This window comes from Rhinolophus ferrumequinum, chromosome 6 (genome assembly GCF_004115265.2).
Source record: "Rhinolophus ferrumequinum isolate MPI-CBG mRhiFer1 chromosome 6, mRhiFer1_v1.p, whole genome shotgun sequence".
Taxonomy (NCBI): Eukaryota; Metazoa; Chordata; class Mammalia; order Chiroptera; family Rhinolophidae; genus Rhinolophus; species Rhinolophus ferrumequinum.
In genome coordinates, this window is record NC_046289.1 from 26,683,934 (window position 1) to 26,701,969 (window position 18,036).

The window sequence follows — 18,036 nt, forward strand, 5'->3', positions numbered from 1 at the left end:
AACAGGAAAAAGGGCTTAGCTCAATTTGCTGTAATCTCCCCCAAGACATTTCATTTTTATCTTGAAACCATTGTTGGTAAATTTTAATACTAAAGGAGAGATTTAGACAAATGAGTACAAAAGCAGAAATGGGGCAGTTTATATAGTCTCAATTTCCATGACTCTAAAATCAACAACAACACAGCTCATCCAGGAAACCAAAACCCTGTTATAGGCAGAGTTCTCAGATGGCCCCGAAGATATCTGGCGGTTGGTATACTCAAGCCTTCTTCCAGTTATTCAATCAAACACTAATCTATGTCCTGCTACAAAGGAATTTTGCAGACATAATTTAGGTCTAAAATCAGATAGAGAGATTGGGTGGTCTTAACCTAATCATACAGCTTTTTAAATCTGGATCTAGAGGTCAGAAACAGAAAAAGTCCAAGAGATGTGAAGTGTGAGAAGGATTCATCAAAAGGGAGATTCTCCATTGCTGGCTTTGAAGATGGAAGGGCCAGATGGCAAGAAACACAGCCATGTCTAGGAACTGAGAGTTGGCCCAGTTCACAGCAGCCAGGAAACAAGGACCTCAGTCCTCCAGCTGCAAGAAACTGAATTCTGTGACCACCTAAATGAGCTTGGGCAAGAGCCCTGAGCTCCTGATGAGAACTTAGCCTGGCTGACACCGTGATTCAGACTTCTGAGAACCTGAGCAAAAAGTCATGCTGTTCCCTGACACCTGACCCACAAAAAACTGTGAGATAAATGGGGTGTGATTTGAAGGTGCTAAATTTGTGGTGATTTGATACTCAGCATAGAAAGCAATACATAAATGGTTTAAAAACTTCTTATCTAAGACCAAAATCCAATCTCCTCAAGAGAGAAACCTACCAACTACTGTGACCCAATTCAATCAGGCAAGCCCCTTGCTGCTCAAAGTATGATCCATGGACCAGCAGTATACAAACAGCCTGGGAGCTGGTTTGAAATGCAGCATCTCAGGCCCCACCCAGGTCTTCTGAATCAAAATCTTCACTTTACCAAATCCTCTGGTGACTTATACGTACATTAAAGTATGAGATGCACTGGCTAGCGTTCTAATTCGGAGCTGGAGATCTGCAATCAGCTAAACCTGGATTCCCAACAGTTTCACTAGCTGTGTGGTCTTGGGCAAGTTGCTTAACTTCTCTGAGCCTCTATTAATTTATAGTGCCGACTTCATAGGGTCATGGTAAGGCTCAAATGTGACAGTAGCTCAGTGCCTGACATGCAGCAATGGCTTAATAAATGTTCGTTATTATTGGATTGGGCACTAAGAGCTGGGTGAGTCGAATGTAAGGTGGGCAAACCACATCATTTGGAAACATGCAGGACCACTGCATTGCCTGATGAAATACATCGTCACAGACTCCTCAGAGGCTGCAGAAGGTCATGACCTTGGTTTTCTACCCCAGTAAGCATCCCCTAACACAAAGCTGGGTTGGTCATGTCTTCCCATCATAAGCACCATCTCTTGTAACCACCTGTGTCTCCCACCCCCTCTGCCAGCCCCCCAAGTCCCCTGCTGGCATTAATCTATTAATCTTACTGGACTCCACTTCATTTAACTAATTAGATTTGGCCAGAAACCATAGAGACAGTGGGGGAAACCCCAAGCAGGTTGTGTCCCTGGATATTGAGTAAAGACGAATGGATAGGCCAGGGGCAAAACACAGGCGGTGTGGCTGGTTTAACAGAAATCTAAGGTTCTTTCTATTTTTGTTGGAGGGAATAACGACTGATGACAAGGGTGATAGCAGCACCCAGTATAAGAACAAACGAGCACAATGACAATTACAAACGGCCAGACGTAAGTGAGAGAAGTCATTTGTGACCAGTTCTGGGGAGGCCCAGCTCCCCCTCCTGGTTTCTCTGTTCTCGGCAAACACTCCTCGCATTGGCTTTATCTCCTCAGCCTGAGTTGAGACAAATAAGAAGATGAGGTTGATGCTCATAATAGCTCTTGTTTGTTGAGCGCTCCTAGTGCCAAGCGCCTTTCATGAATTATTTATACGCCTTATAACAATTCTGTGAGGTAGACGTTATTACGTTCCTCTTCAGTCAAGGTAACAGAGGCTCCGAGAGGTTAAGTGGCTTGCCCAAGTTTACACAGCAGATAAACAGTTGCCCTTGGATTCAAACCTGGGTCTGCTCAGCTGAAGCCTGTGCTCCCTTCACTTTGTCTCTACCACATAACTGTGGTCCTGACTCCTTGTCCAGGCTCTTGACTCTGCCTGCACCTCTATCCTTGGGCCTTTGATGCTACTCTCCACTCAGCTCCTGAATTGCCTTTCGCCTGTCCTTCCCAGGTATGCACCCTTTCTGGGTCTTGTCTTCTCTGCTCAGATGCTCACCTGTCTGGCCCTTGGTCACATACAGCACTCACCTATTTCTTGTTGGTCCATGTGGTTTCCTTATTTCAATGCTCATAAGTGTGTTGACTGGGCCTGACCAGTGAGAGATTGGCTTGACAGTCCTAGACAGACACTGGATAACCATCCTTCCCTCTAGACCCCACCTCGCAAGTAGAGTCATGCTTACAGAAGAGTATTTCCTGGATGGTCCAGGTGTTAGAGTAATTAAACAAGGAGACCATTAGTTTGAGGTGGCTCTGATGCCTCGGTAGCCTATGTAAGCAAACCAAAACCTAAGCCAGAGTCCATGCCCTCAAATCCGAGAAAAGGAAACTTAAAAGCAACCTATCACAAGCAGCCAACTAGGCTTTTCCCAAATAAGACCTCTGCTTAAGTTGTAACCAATCAAATAATTTCCTAGCAGGTAGTAGATGCTCAGTAAGTATTTTTAAAATAAAAAAATTAAAAATATCAGTAATGCCAGTATGGACAGAAGGAAGTTTTCGGAGGGAACATGGTAATGCAGACGTCCTCACAGCCATGGGGGCACATAAGCAGTTTCTATATTAACCTCAGAGGAATACTAGCCATTGTTAGGAGTCACCTTTCATACATGCTTAGGGTCTGACAACTTGAAATTGCACACAACAGCGTGTGGCAGTGGTTTTGTAGCACACTTGGAGTTCACGTTCTAAACCCAACACGTAGAGCAAACATCATATATAGAAAAAAATGACCATTAAAAATCTCTCAAATCACCCACCCAGTACAGATGACATGGTTTTATGCACTCTGCACCATCTCTCAGTAAGTTCAACACAGCCAGTTTTCCCCCAGAATTGGAACAGATGGCCGTGGCTGTTTCTTTGACGGAGCACCAGATGAAGTAGTTGGCTTGAATTTAAGGGCCATATTGTTGAAGGGGAAATTACATATATACGTACATATTCGTGTGTATTATTTTCTTTTGTTGAACATAGAGTTGACTTCAAGCAACGTAAATGCTTGTGTACATAACTCCATTGTACTACTGGATCCTCAGTGTTGTTGAGTGCTCTTCATTGTTTATCATGGAAACAGGAGGAAAGGAGATGAAAAATAACCCTCCGGGAGCATTGCAATGGTTGGCATGACTAACTAGTGGAATGTCAAGCATAATGATTTTCCAAATTAAAAAAAATAAGCCTTCCATCTAAATTGTATACAGGCTCTAAGTCTCTACGAAAAATCATAAAGGGCATCTGTGGAGTGCTTACCATGTGCTGGGCACTCGGTTCTTTACGTATATCATCTCTTTGAACTGCCTCACGGCAGCTCTTTGGAAAAGATATGGTAATTCCTGGGACCCTGTTGTGATTCTCCACAGCAGCCAGGTAGGCACACAGGCTTGGCCCACTGCCTGGAAGAACTCACTTAGCCGTCGCCAATGGCAGAGACGCTCTGAGCCCAGGGCATGATGCAAACATTCTTGTCTTCTGGGGTTGTCGTTTAGTCCACACTAAGTCAGCTTTGCAGGGGAGCCTGGAAACCTCTTTCCCTTCTACCCCCCACAAAGGTAACTGTGATACTACGGTATCTGTCCAAAAAAAGTAACAAGAGTAAATCAACTTATTTGAAGAGATCTGAGTTATGGTGCTCACTCTGTTGGTAGGGTTGGAAAATAAAAAATTCCGTTTGGGGGGAACTTAAGAGTTATAAACCAACTCACTTAAGAGGTGGCAGGAATCGTACTCCCTTCTTATGGTTCTCTTTTGAACATGTTATGTATTTCGTGTCCTAGTTTCTGCACTGCATACATTCTTTGCTTTAATGTGCTCTCACTGAAAAGACTACTAATACAGCACCATCGCTGCAGACCAACAGCATTGGTACATTCCATCTTGTTCCTTTTTACACCTCTTCGTATATTTTTTCCTTACTTCTTTGGTGTCACAGCTGCTTCCACATCTCCCCTAAACGTATCTAATATTGATCATAAGCCTGATCCATGTCGCCAATACACTGTTTCCCCAAAAATAAGACCTAGCTGGACAATCAGCTCTAATGCGTCTTTTGGAGAAAAAATTAATATAAGACTGGGTATTATATTGTATTGTATTATATTATATTATATTATATTATATTATATTATATTATATTATATTATATTATATTATATAAGACCCAGTCTTATATTATAGTAAAATAAGACTAGCTCTTATATTAATTTTTGCTCCAAAAGACGCATTAGAACGGATTGTCCAGCTAGGTCTTATTTTCGAGAAAACACGGTATATCCCAACCTTCTATCATTTCCCCTTCCTTTCTTTTCTATCCCCTCTTTCTCAGGAACTTGGCTTGGTCCTAACACCAGACATTGTGTTCAAATTGGGGACAACGAATGCTACTTGGCCACTGTGGTAAAGATGGGGAAGGAGCAAGGGTTTGGAGAAGGCAAAAATGTGAGAGTCTGCATCTCATATTTATAGATGACAGTGGTTCTTGGGGCCTTTAAGTAGCTTTTCCCATGTTACCCAATTATTAGGTTGGCGCAAAAGTAATTGCGGTTTAAGAGGTTAAAAACAATTGCAAAAACTGCAATTACTTTTGCACCAACCTAATACGAAGTAGCAGAGCTAGGTCAGTAAGGATCCCAAACACCTACTGTTTCCATTACACCACACTGCTTACCATAGACAGCAAATCCCATTAAATGCAGGTATTCAATGATGGGCAGACTTTGTGTGAACAGGTAGAACTATGTATGATTCACTAAATGATGCTAGTGTGACCTTGGAAAGAGGGCGCAGACTAAGTGAAGGGCTTTCCTGAGACCATCAACAGTTTTAATGCCCGACGTTTATTCTGTGCATGGGACTATGCTAGATGTTTTGAAGGAGACACAGGGCATCTTATAATATAAGACTGCACCGAAGAGACAGTCTAGCTGAAGAGAAAAATTATGCCTTGTAATAGTCAGGGCACCTCTTGGAAATAGAGAACACACTCAAACTGTACACGTAAGGAGAGTTTAAGGGACTAATCTATTTATAAAGGTGTGGGTGAGGTTTAGGAAATTGGAAAAGGAAAATGTAGTATCCTCAGGTGGACAACAGTGGGAGTCAGCTACCCAACCCCCACACGTGCAGGGGCAAGTAGAAGCAGCAGAGCACAGCTGCATAAAGAGGAAGGGACACTCCCCTCTCCCAAGAGCTGTGACCTTCAATAGAGAGAAACAGCCAACCTACGGGTGACCCATCAGGGTGGGACCCACAGTAATAAATATCTCAACCTCACTCTTTCAACTCTTCAATCTCCTGGTAATTCTTCCCATTAGCTAACACCCACCAGAAACCACAGAGCAAGCATTGATTCCATCCATAAAGATGGGTCTCCCAAGCACAGCAAGAAGTGAAAAGGGTAGCTAGTGAATGTGAAAGGACAAATGAAGGATCATTTATAAATCGGCACACCAGTTAGGTGTATTGTAGAGGTTGCTAGTTACAAGAGTATTACTATAAATTATTTTGTGAAATAATATCCTCTTTAAGCACTTTCAATTCACAGTATCACTTTTATATATCCTGATGTTCTCTTATCAGATTAACTTCAAGTAAGAATGGCTCAAACTAAATATTGAACTAGACTAGTTTCCCGGCTCACCCAAAGTGAAAGGCAAGGTGAACTTCAGTCTCCTGAACAAGCGCATTTCAAACGCATTGCATAAGCAATGTTTTTGCTCAATTCTTTTTCCATTGTGTAACTTTATTTCACTCACTCAGATTTTCTCCATCATTTTTTATGTCTTCTTTTTTTCCATTTTTGCTCTCTCCTTTCCTCCAGTAAAAAGGGCTGTTTGGCTCACACCTCCATCAACAGACGCTTGGAAATAATGCACCGTGGCAGCTTTTCAAGGATTTTTCTCTTTCCTCCTTCCAGAGAGAAAAACAAAAGGGTAAGGATGGCTTGAGGGATTGGATCAGAACATTGTTTTACTGGAATTTGCAGCTGTTTCTGGATTGCAGAAGTCACCGGAGGGAAACAATGTGCTCAGGGACTGAAGGAAGTAGTTTGGCTCCAATCTGTCCCAAGTCATCTGGGGAGGAATTTTCTCATTGTTATAGAGGTGCTACCCAACAAAGATTCTGCATCTCTCTACAGAGAGTGTGTGTCAGGGAGAAGCATGGGAAATTCACATATGACAGGAATAGAGAAGGCAAAGGCAAAAAAAAAAAAAAACTGACCTTGGGTCAGGGCACAAACCATTCTGTGGCTCTCTCTGGCCTAAATGTGTAGCTCATGAAAGTTTCGCCATTTATTTCTAAGAGCCTCAAGACTGGGGTGAGTCAATGAGATTTTCATTTTCACTCAGCAGTCAAAATAAAGATGGGGTTTACACAGGCAGGTGAGTGTAGTTGATGAATGAATGAGTGAAAACAGTCCAGTGGAAGGGTTTCAAATGATATTTATGCAGGAGACTCACTTTGGCTTCTCCTCAAGCGTGAAGGGCTTGATTTATGTGCTTGAGTATTGCTGGCTCTACAGATAGACAAGTGAGTCCATATATACCTTTACACTCATGTGTATATATTATTGGTACTATCTGAGCAAGCCTCTGAAACTGTTTTCTTCCACGGATACTGTCCCTGCCATAGATCCCGTAATCTCTATGGAAGGAGCCTGCAGTTAGCCCAAGATCATGCTAGGTGGGCAGCTGAGCTCACCTACCCAAGATTCACTCCAGCTTTTCTTGGCAGATATTTCAGTTTACTTTTAGGTTCACATATATTCCCCCTTATGATTTTTTTCACAAAGTTAGTGCTATGGATTGAATTGTACCCCCCTAAAAAGACACTGAAGTCCTAACCCCAGGGGCTGCGGATGTGACCTTATCTGAAAAGAGGGCCTTTGCAGATGGCCAACTTAGGATGAGGCAATTAGGGAAGACCCTAATCCAATAGGACTGTGTCCTTATGAAAAGGGCAAATTTGGACACAGAGACATAAAGGGAAGATAATGTGAAGGTTCAGGAAGAAGACAGGCATCTATAAGCCAAGGAATGCCTGAGGCTATCAGAAGCCAGAAGAGAGACAACGAACAGACTCTCCCTCGCGGCCCCAACCCTGCCAAAACCTTGTTTTCAGACTTCCATCCTCCAGACTGTGAGACAATACATGCTGTTGTTTAAGCCACCCAGTTTGTGGTGCACAGTTACGGCAGGAACTAATGCAGTTGGGTTTGATGAAATAACTGTATTGGATCACCCTCCCTACTCACCTGATCTGGCCCCCAGTGACTTCTTTCTTTACCGGAAGATAAAGGGAATATTGAAAGGAAGACATGTTGATGACATTCAGGACATCAAGGGTAATATGACGACAGCTCTGATGGCCATTCCAGAAAGAGTTCCAAAATTGCTTTGAAGGGTGGACTAGGCACTGGCGTCGGTGCATAGCTTCCCAAGGGGAATACTTCCAAGGTTACTGTGGTGATATTCAGCAATGAAGTATGTAGCACTTTTTGTAGGATGAGTTCTGAACTTAATTGTTCTTTCTTATCAATTGCCTTTTGTATCATTGAAAATGCTTCCAAAAACTGTTGTCTCGCTTGCAAAAGCTCTTACCTGAGCTTATAATGCCAGTGAATTTTAAATCTCCGAGGCTGGATTCTTAATTCTATGATCACATCACTAGAATTTTGAGTGTTAGCTATATCACCAGTCATCGTTAATGATGTGAAAACTGTTATCTTCAATATGATACTATACACTGACATGATGTAATTTTACCTGAGTGTTTCCAGTACAGAAGAAAAATGATTACAAGGAACTTCTCCAAAATGCTACGGGTGATTGTGTTAGGACGGTAGAATTCAGGATCATTTATTATCTTTTCCTGAGCTCCTGGCTTGAGGAAAGCCCTAATTCAAAGAGGAGTTGGGGTACCAGGTAAGGGATGAGGGTAAATCTCAGCCTAGGACAACAGAGCAGAGACAAAGGAATACAGATATGGATAGGTGGATGCATGGACAGGAGCCAACGAGGAGGATTCCCCTAAAAGATGAAGAAATAAGAACTTTCAGAGCTGGGGTTTTGTGTATAATTATGACATTCACCAGACAAAAAGAATGAGGGAGGGAATGAGGAGAAAAGTGGAAGAGAATGAGAAAATTTCAATAAGCTGCTTGTAAGGACAGAGAGGACAAGTTTAGATCAAGGACTGGTTTGCTTAATGCAGAAGTTATTTTTATTATAGTTAATGGGCTTGCTAGACAAGCTGACTCTAACACTTGCTATTTTCCTAATCTTTTCTATCTGCATTTCCATTGCCTTTCAGGCTCTGATAGAAAATTAGCTTCAGTTACATTTTGTTAAATGAACTAGCTTCAGAGAGCTCTATTAAGTCAGCCTCATAAATCAGCTTCTCCTTTCCTTAATCATTTATTCTGTTTTCTCCTGGATTCCCTCCCACTTATCTCTTTCCGGCATGGAGTTATCAGTGGCTGAACACAGCGTCCTTGGTCACAGTAACAACTGTTATTGTCTGTTCTCACTCCCATCTTTCCTGAGTCCTTTTCTCTTCATTTCTCCTTTCCAAGGTCTTCATTCTAATGGAAGGGGGTTTAGACATTATGTCGTTCTCAACTCTGCCCCCAACTAGACTCCGGGCCAAATCTTATCTAGGTACTTCTCATGTATCTGCCTACACACTTGGCAAACTTCTTCAGGCAAGAGTGACATATGGTGCATTCCTGAAACCAGAAAGTGTCATGAAATTGAGGCTCTCAAAAAACCTGGGGACTGGATTAGTTGTTAATGGTGAGAAAACTGTTAGGGGGGCCTCAGGGCCAAACTGAAGACAAAATTGTGAAGCTGGCAGATTTAGCTTCAGACCTACCACTCCCCATTGAGCCCTCACCAGCCTCATCCCCGCTTCCAACGCCCACATGCTCTTCCCGTATGTTCTCAGCTCCTTTCTCAGGCCTTCCCAACCGGGACAGCCAGTAAGATTTTGGATCTAATTTTCTATGCTTACAGTTATTCAAATTTACATTTTAATTAGCTCTCAATCAATAAGAAAGGGGCAAAATATTTAAACAGATACCTCACTAAAGAAGATACAGGGATGGCAAATAAGTACACGAAAAGATGACCACCATTAGCCACTAGAGAGATGCAAACTAAGCCCACAATGAGATACCACTATACATTCACCAGTGTAGGGGTGACTTAAATTGCCATCAAAAATTTAAATTTTTTTTTAAAATGAAATCTTTTAAAATTAAAAGATTGAGCATAGTAAGTGTGGCAAGAATGTAAAGCAATTAGAAGTCCTATACACTGCTGGTAGGGATGCAAAATGGTACAGCCACTTTGGATAACAGTGTTGACAGTTTTTAAAAAAGATCATGTTCTTGTATCATATGACCCAGCCATTCTACTTCTAATATTTACCCAAGAGAAGCAAAAGCATTTAAGCACAAAGATTTGTACATGAAGGTTGCATGGAGCTTCGTTTGCAAAGCCTTTAAGTGTTAATATAAACAACCTGTATTAGTCTAGTCAGGCTGCCATACAAAATACCGTAGACGGGGTGCTTAAACAACCGAAGTTCACTTTCTCACAATTTGGGAGGCTGGGAAGTCCAAGATGAAGGTTCTAGTAGTGTTCACAGTCTGCTAATGGCTTGCTTCTTGACTGTTTTGTTTTCACATGGGCTTTCCTCTGAGGGTGTTGGGGTGCGGGGGCAAGGTGGGGTGGTGGGGGGGACTTGAGCAGTGCAAGGGCTCTCTGGCGTTACTTTCTCATAAGGACACTAATCCTACCTGATCAGGGCTCTACCTTTATGACCATTTTACCTTAATTACCTCCTAAAGACCGTATTTCCAAATACAGTCTCACTCGGGTATGGGCTTCAGCATATGATGGGGATCAACTTCAGTACATAGCATGACCCAAATGCCTATCAATAGGGGAATAGATAAACTAATTAGGGTGTATCTGTATAATGGCATACTACTCGACAATTAAAAAGAATATTGATGTACTTAACACTTTGGGTAAAACTCCAGATAACCCTGCAGAGTGAAAGAAGCCAGACAAAACAAAGAGTACATACTAGGTGATCCCATTTATATACAATCTTAGAAATGCAGCCATAAATAGCAACAGAAAGTAGATTAGTGATGGCCTGGGGATGGGGAAGGGGAAAGGGACAGTGGGAGGGATTACAAAATGGCACAAGGAAACTTATAGGTTGGTGTATTCATTATATTGATTATATTGTTGGTTTCATAGGTGATAGTCTTATTATATTATCTACTGTAAATATGCACAGCTTATTGTGTCAACTATACCTCAATGGAGCTGCAAAACCATTTGCATCTCATCAGCCCTCACCTGGACAGGTTTAATTCATTTTTAGCAATGTTGACCTCTCTTAGATGTGCTGCACAGAGCCATTTCTGGCTCTTGCCTCACTCATTGGCGTCCTTGTCTGAGCCAGGATTTTCTCATGTTCCATCAAATACTGAGAGGTCTGCCTATAAAAACAAACAACAATCAAGGCTGGCAAGGTATTTTCTTCTAAAACATAGCTGAAGAAAATTACTAAATTCATTTATATGGTTTTACTTATTACTCTAAAGTGTCTACACAATGCTTGATAGTCTGCAACTGCATTTATAATTTCAGCATGTATTTGGGATAATATCTCAGGAGTTTGGATATCATCCAGGGACTAAGGCTAAGAGTCCAAGCTCCCAAGCTCCAATGTAGAAAATGTTTCTTTCCACCATCCACAGAGGCAGCAGGGGCTGCTGGATGCTGGCTGGTTCCTGGATGTGATAATAATAGCCAGTGTGTGTAGACTGGTAAAAATGAGCTAGCTATCTTTCACGGTAAAAAGCATGGCCACAATACTTTGCAGCTTCTGCCATCAGGAGGTGGAGTGTATTTCCCCACTCCTTGAATTTGGGCTGACATTGTGACTTGCTTTGACCAATGGGATGCAGCAAAAGTGAAAATGTGCAAGTCCTAGAATCTAGGCCTAAGAGCTCTTGTATGTCCACGGTGGCCCTCTTGCCACACTCCTGCAGCCACGCAGCCTGTGCTGGCCTACTGAATGACATCAGCTGGAGAGGAGAGCTGATAGCTAGCATCAAGGCCCCCATTCTGTAAGTGAGGTCATTAATAATATTAGATCATCCTGTTCCAGTCAACCTGTCAGAATATCACAAGCTTGGGCAGTGGGTTAGCTCAGTTGGTTAGAGTGTGGTGCTCTTAAAAAAAGGGTTTCCAGTTTGATCCCCACATGGGCCACTGTGAGCTGTGCCCCCCACAACTAGATTGAAACAACTACTTCACTTGGAGCTGATGGGTCCTGGAAAAACACATTTAAAATAAATAAAAGTTTTTTAAAAACTAGACATTTGTATTAAAAAAAAAAAAAAAGGATATTGCAAGCTCTTGTGTGACCCAGATGAGATCTGAAGAATTGCTCAGGCAAGCCCAGTTCTCAGCTGCAGAATTGTGCACGAATAGATGGTTACATTATTAAGTGGCTATGTTTTGGGGTGGCTTGTTATGCGATAATAGATACCTGCAATGCTCACCCAAGCGCCAGCCATTTGTGCAATCCAAGGCAGTTCCCAGTAAGCTCCTGGGAACCGGTGTCCAGCATTTTCACTGCCTTGTGTCATAATAGTGGGCAAGTCATTCACCAACTCCGGCTGAATTATTTTACTCTTCAATGGGAACAGCATCATGTATTTCGGAGGCTGTGTTGAAAAAATTATTCTGGTGGGATATTTCTATATATAGTTGTGGGGGAGTGAAAAGTTTAGCTACATATTTAGAAAGTGGGTTAGCTTTGGCTAACAGGGTTTCTCTGTTGAAACTGTCCTTAAATTGACTTAATGTCAGGCTGTTCTGGTTTTACCAGCAAATAGTCTTCAGATCATTGATTACTGCCTCTTCCTGCTTGTCTGTCTACCCCTGTACCGCCTCTCCCTCCCTCCCCAGGCCCTTCCTCTTGTCTTTGGGGCAGGAGACCTAGGATGAATGCTGCAGCCTTGTGTGCCTTTTATCCTTTTCCTTTAGGAAAGCCTGTGTCTTATTTCTACCTCTTGCTCTTTGCACAGTGCCTTACATGTAATAGGTCCTCAGTATATGTTAAATGATGATATTATGAAACTCCCAATGCTTGGGTAGAAGGGCCCAAGAAAAGTAAAAATTTAATTATTTCATTAGAGAGAGAAGCTGACCTCTAAAAGAGGCACCTGCTGAAGCCCTGATCTGGGATGGCTACAAAAGAGGAACTTGGGGCAAGGAACTTGGGGTAGATCCTGTTTTGCAAGAATTGTCTGAGTTGGCTCTTTGGCTATGCAAAAAATAAAGTTGGTCATGCTCCATTGTCCTGGAGGGAGGAAGCAAACAGGGCAAGTTTCATGGCAAAAGCTTGGTCTAATCCCAGGTATGTGGTTGACTGTGGGGGTGAGGTTGAAGAAATATGCCTTGGAGACCAAGGACCCTACTTGAATGAAAGGGATCTAACACTAGATTACTTCTCTCTTGGGTTTTAGTATTAGCCGACACTTTTAATGCCTGAGGTGGTCTCAGCTGAGGTCAGCAGGCAGGAAGGGGCAACTTGAATCGACAGGGAGGGAAGCTTGGAATGGCAAGTTGGACTCCACAGAAGCACTGAGGTTGTCACACTGCAAAGGCTGGTCTGGGCAGAATGTCTAAGGCTGGAAACGACTTCCTGACCTAGTCACCTAGCAATTTGGGTGAGCTTGGGGAACAATGACTGTGTGTATGTGAGAAACACAGAGATGAAACTGTAGGAGCCCAGGCCTTGAGAGGTGTGGTAAGACCATTGTAACAGCCAGGTTGCGTGAAATCGTGGAAAGAACACTGATTTAGTGGTAAGAAGAGCTGGGTGTTGGTCCTGCACCTGCTATTACTTAGTGAGTGTTATTAGTGAGTTGCTGAGTGTTAGTAAGTATGCCATTGCCTTTCGCTGCACCTTAGTTTCCTTGTTTGTAAAATGAGGCGGTTGGATTAATGGTCCATTACTTGGGATTCTACGAGTGTTCCTTTAGGAGGCAATCTTTAGGAGATTAGGAACGCATTTTCATGAGGGATCTGTGTTGACTATAAAGAATACATATTTGTCCATCAGGAAAATTTATGACAAAAACTTCATGACAAAAATTACAGGCCTGTTTCTTTAAGTACCACTTGCATCCTGCTTTGGAATCTGGGTCCTGATCCTTTTTTCTTTGGAAATGAGCAATAGGTGGGTTGGCAGAAGAGAGAACAGGTGTGGAAGGAGCTAACTGGGGCTTTGGGGAAATGACAGTAGGTATGCCATTTCCTTTCTCAGACTTGCTTTCTTGAAATAAGCTTCAGCCTTCAGTCAAATGACTTGTGTAGATTTCCCTGAATTAAAAAACTTCATAGTAAATATAGATTCATTCAAGGGTCTTAAAAACAGAATCTAGGCTTGGGTAGGATACACGATACAACTTTCCTATTTCTCTCACCCTTTCCTTCTCTTTATTTCACTCATCCATGAGCTCTTGTCTTAAGAGGAGATGTGTCCAGACTCTTCGGTTACTAATAATTGATTGGCTACTTTAGTTCGAAAGATACCTATTTTTTGAGTGATGGATACTGGAGTGGCTACAGCTTTAAAGGAACAAATGAACAACTGAGTCCAGGGAGCCCGCTGCCCTGATTCATTGGGGCATCTGGGGATCTTTTCTAGGTGGTGCTGCTATGAGATGACCCTTTGTTTTGGTCTCAGCTCAAAATTCAGACTCTCCAGAAAGAGACTCTGCTTGCCCAGCTTCGGTCCCTTGTCCACACTGTGGTCGGGAGAGGGGTCCTGTGATTAATGGCCTCCTCAGAGGAGCATGGAGTGGGGTGAGGCCGCCCCCAAGGTAAGTGTGTCTGTGGTAGGAGTGGGGTCTAGGGGTAGAGGTGAAGGGCAGATACATGTCATAGTGTCTAAGGCTCCAGAATTTCTCAGGGATAACTACAAGTGACAGCAAGTTCAGGTGTCAACACAGTGCTTCCGAGGCACACCTGGGTCATTTCAGGAGCTTTGAGGGCTGGCTGGCCAGAAGGCTGACACCCAGTGGCTGGTTTGTATCACAGAGGGTACAGCCAACCCTTTTCCTTCTTATGAGCCATGTAAGTATTTGGTCTTCAATAATATTCATTGACTGACTGACTGAATGAGTGACACAGCTCTTACATAGGCTAAGAAAGGGTTGCTGTTCTCCATTAGCCTGAGTTAAGTGAGTTTAGAAACTGTTTAATTATGAGTCTTTTACCTGCAAGTGATGGAAGCTCATCCATGCTACCTGTAGCAAGACGGTCCTTGCTGGGATGTCATTTCTAGCAGGCAGGGACAGGCTTCAACCAAGGCCTCTGCCTCTTATTTTCCCTCTTCTCTGAACTTCTGCTCCACTTTTCTATTCAAATCTGGTAGTTTGTCATTCTTTAATTATCAGTTCACCTTGTCAGAAAATCATGGCTCTGGGATTTGTGTCTCCTCTACTCAAGAGCCCAGGGTGGCCGAGGCTGAGTGACGTTCACCTCCACTCTAAACCCAGAGCAAGGACTCTACATGGCCCAGCTGGGGCCAGGGGTCTGCGTCTAGCTCATCAGCCAAAATGGTCAAAAGGATGCTTGGGGAGGGGATACCTCTGTTACCATGTGCATTTGACTATAGGAGCATTTCTTGGAAAACAAGGGAGATTTAAGCACAGAGCTCAACCGGTGTCTCCCACAGAAGCTAAACAACAATATTTGCTTACATTCGTATAATGCTTTAAGAATACGTGACATTTATGACCTCATTTGACTCTTGGCACAACCCCATGAGATAAGTAAATCAGGTATTAATAGTCTTTCTTCCATATCTACTTTATTTCACTCTGCCATGGGGTCTATTTTTTAATTCCTGTCTCTCTTGTTTGACTTTATTGAGCGCAGAGACTATGTCCTATTTATCTTTGCATCTATATTCCTAGTACCTAGCTCTGGGCTCTGCATGCGGTGGCATCTAGTGGATATTCATAGAACTGAATTTCTATTTTACAGATGAGAAAACTGAGCTCCAGAGTACTGAATGGCTTGCTTCAGGACACACAGAATGTTAGAAGCCCGAAGTCTGGTGGCCTCCAGAACAGTCTCGGCCCACCAAGAGGCCTTGCCAGAGGACACAGATGAGTAAGTAAAGAGGGCAGGTTATTAAAACCTGCGTTGACTCAGTTATCTTTACTGCCTGACAGTTGAACTTGATGGACGAGAAAAGAGAAAGTCAAGGGAGACAATGCCTTTTTGGAGGGGGGCACTCAGGGACACCTGCAAGCTGGGATTTATACCCTCTTAACCGGGTTACATCTTCCAGTTCTGCCACTTACCAAACGACCTGTCACTTTGCCTCTTTGTTGTCATCCTCCCAGGGCCATGTGAGGACATGATGAGAAAATGTAGGGGGAGAGCCCTTCATAGATGGTGGATCATTATGTAAGTTCTATCATTTACCTCCATTCAAAGGAGAACAAACAGGAATTGTGCCAGGCAAAGATAGAAAGGGGTAAGTCCCTTTCCTCAAAGACCTGATGGTCAAGGCAGGGGAGCAGATGGCAGTGCAGAGTGGTGAGGGCTCCAAGTGTGGGTCAGTCCTGTGAGACCCGGAGAGTAAGCCTCCTGTGGGCCTCTAGGATAGTCGGGAAGGGAACTACCCCAGGGAAGTACTGTCCCAGACAGCGAGGTCTTGCAGGACAGGTAGAAATTCACTAGGCAGAGGAAGTTACGTTTGCAGGAAGTGGTGGAATTACAACAGGGTGATTATGAAGAGATAGAATTAAATAAAAGCCTGGGGGTGATAGTACTACTGCCAGAGCCTTCACATGGCTGCTGTAGAGGCCACACTTGGCCATCTGACTTCAGGGATAGCAACCAACCAAGAAAGCTCTTCGGAATCACGGCTCTTAAGATTCCTTGTGTTGGGGCCGGCCCGGTGGCTCAGGCAGTTGGAGCTCCATGCTCCTAACTCCGAAGGCTGCCGGTTCGATTCCCACATGGGCCAGTGGGCTCTCAACCACAAGGCTGCCAGTTCGATTCCTTGAGTCCCTCAAGGGATGGTGGGCTCCGCCCCCTGCAACTAAGATTGAACACGGCACCTTGAGCTGAGCTGCCGCTGAGCTCCCGGATGGCTCAGTTGGTTGGAGTGCGTCCTCTCAACCACAAGGTTGCCGGTTCAACTCCCGCAAGGGATGGGTGGGCTGCACCCCCTGCAACTAACAACGGCAACTGGACCTGGAGCTGAGCTGCGCCCTCCACAACTAAGATTGAAAGGACAACAACTTGACTTGGAAAACAGGCCTGGAAGTACACACTGTTCCTCAATAAAGTCCTGTTCCCCTTCCCCAATAAAATCTTTAAAAAAAAAAAAATTCCTTGTGTCCATTCCTCCACTCAGCTCCATTTCTTCAGAGCTAGAAGAGATCTTAAGAAACGATCTGGTGCCATCCTCTGCACCAAGGTAGGTATGGATTGGGGTCCCCATTTCATAGACGAGGCAACTGTGGGTGAGAGAAGCCACCATTGGTACCGGGGGACGTAGGACCCAGAACTGCTTCTCCTAGAGTTCTTGTTCTCCTCTATCAAGATGCTTCTTTTCTTTGGTCCCTTTTATGTTTCAAATCCTCATTTCAGGTAATACTTGAGGTATTATTTATTTACACTTCAAATTTCAAGTCTTTCCTTGGCAGTGGGTTACCATATAAATAGGAGAGACACTGAGACAGGGAGGAAGCAAACAGCACAGGGAGGCTGAAGTCTTCACAGACATGAAGATAAACTTCCTTGGCTGTTAGTGGATTCAGCTTCTGTAGCAATCCCACGCAGTGGGAAGGCTCCTTATCCAAACCACAGACCCTGGGAGCTCTGAGAACCAGGACCACTATTTTCAAAGCCAATGACTAGAAGAAATCCGGGTGTATAATGTTAAGGGTTTATCAGAATAAATTGCTATTATTTTATTTTCCTCTGCCCTTTCCTTCTCTCCGACCCCTATTAATGACCTAGTGCCACAGCCCAAGAAGAGAGTTAACAGCCAGGATAGAGGAGCAGGCAAGTGAGGAGGGATTGTGGGTGGAGAGGAAGGGGGAGAAACTGTAATGCATTTGCAGACCCAGCTGTAGCTCGTGAAGCCCACAGGTGGCCCGGCCTGTGCACGTGGGGCTGTGGGGAGGAGGGTCGGGGAGAGAGGGGTCACGGTCGGAGTGACTGGGGTCACAGGGGACACTGTGCTGACTGTGGGTTATTCACAGGCACACAGGACATATATTTGCAACCAGTGGCTTAAATTAGGGGCAGAACAGTCACACCGAGCCAGATCCACGCCTCCACCAAAGACACCGGAAGCATGTACAGTGATCATTTGAACTCGGCTCACCCAGTTAGTACAGGCTAGTATGCAGGCTGCCTCATGTTGGAGCAGCAAGACCTCGGGTGCTTGCTCAGGGGTATGCTGCCATCTGCCTTTGGGCTGTGCACCATTCTCTTTGAAAGGGAAGGAAGGGATGGGGGTGTTGCAGGGAGAGAGAGAGAGAAAGCAGGATGCTAACGTCAAAACCTAAGCCTGAATAAGGAAATTGTTCC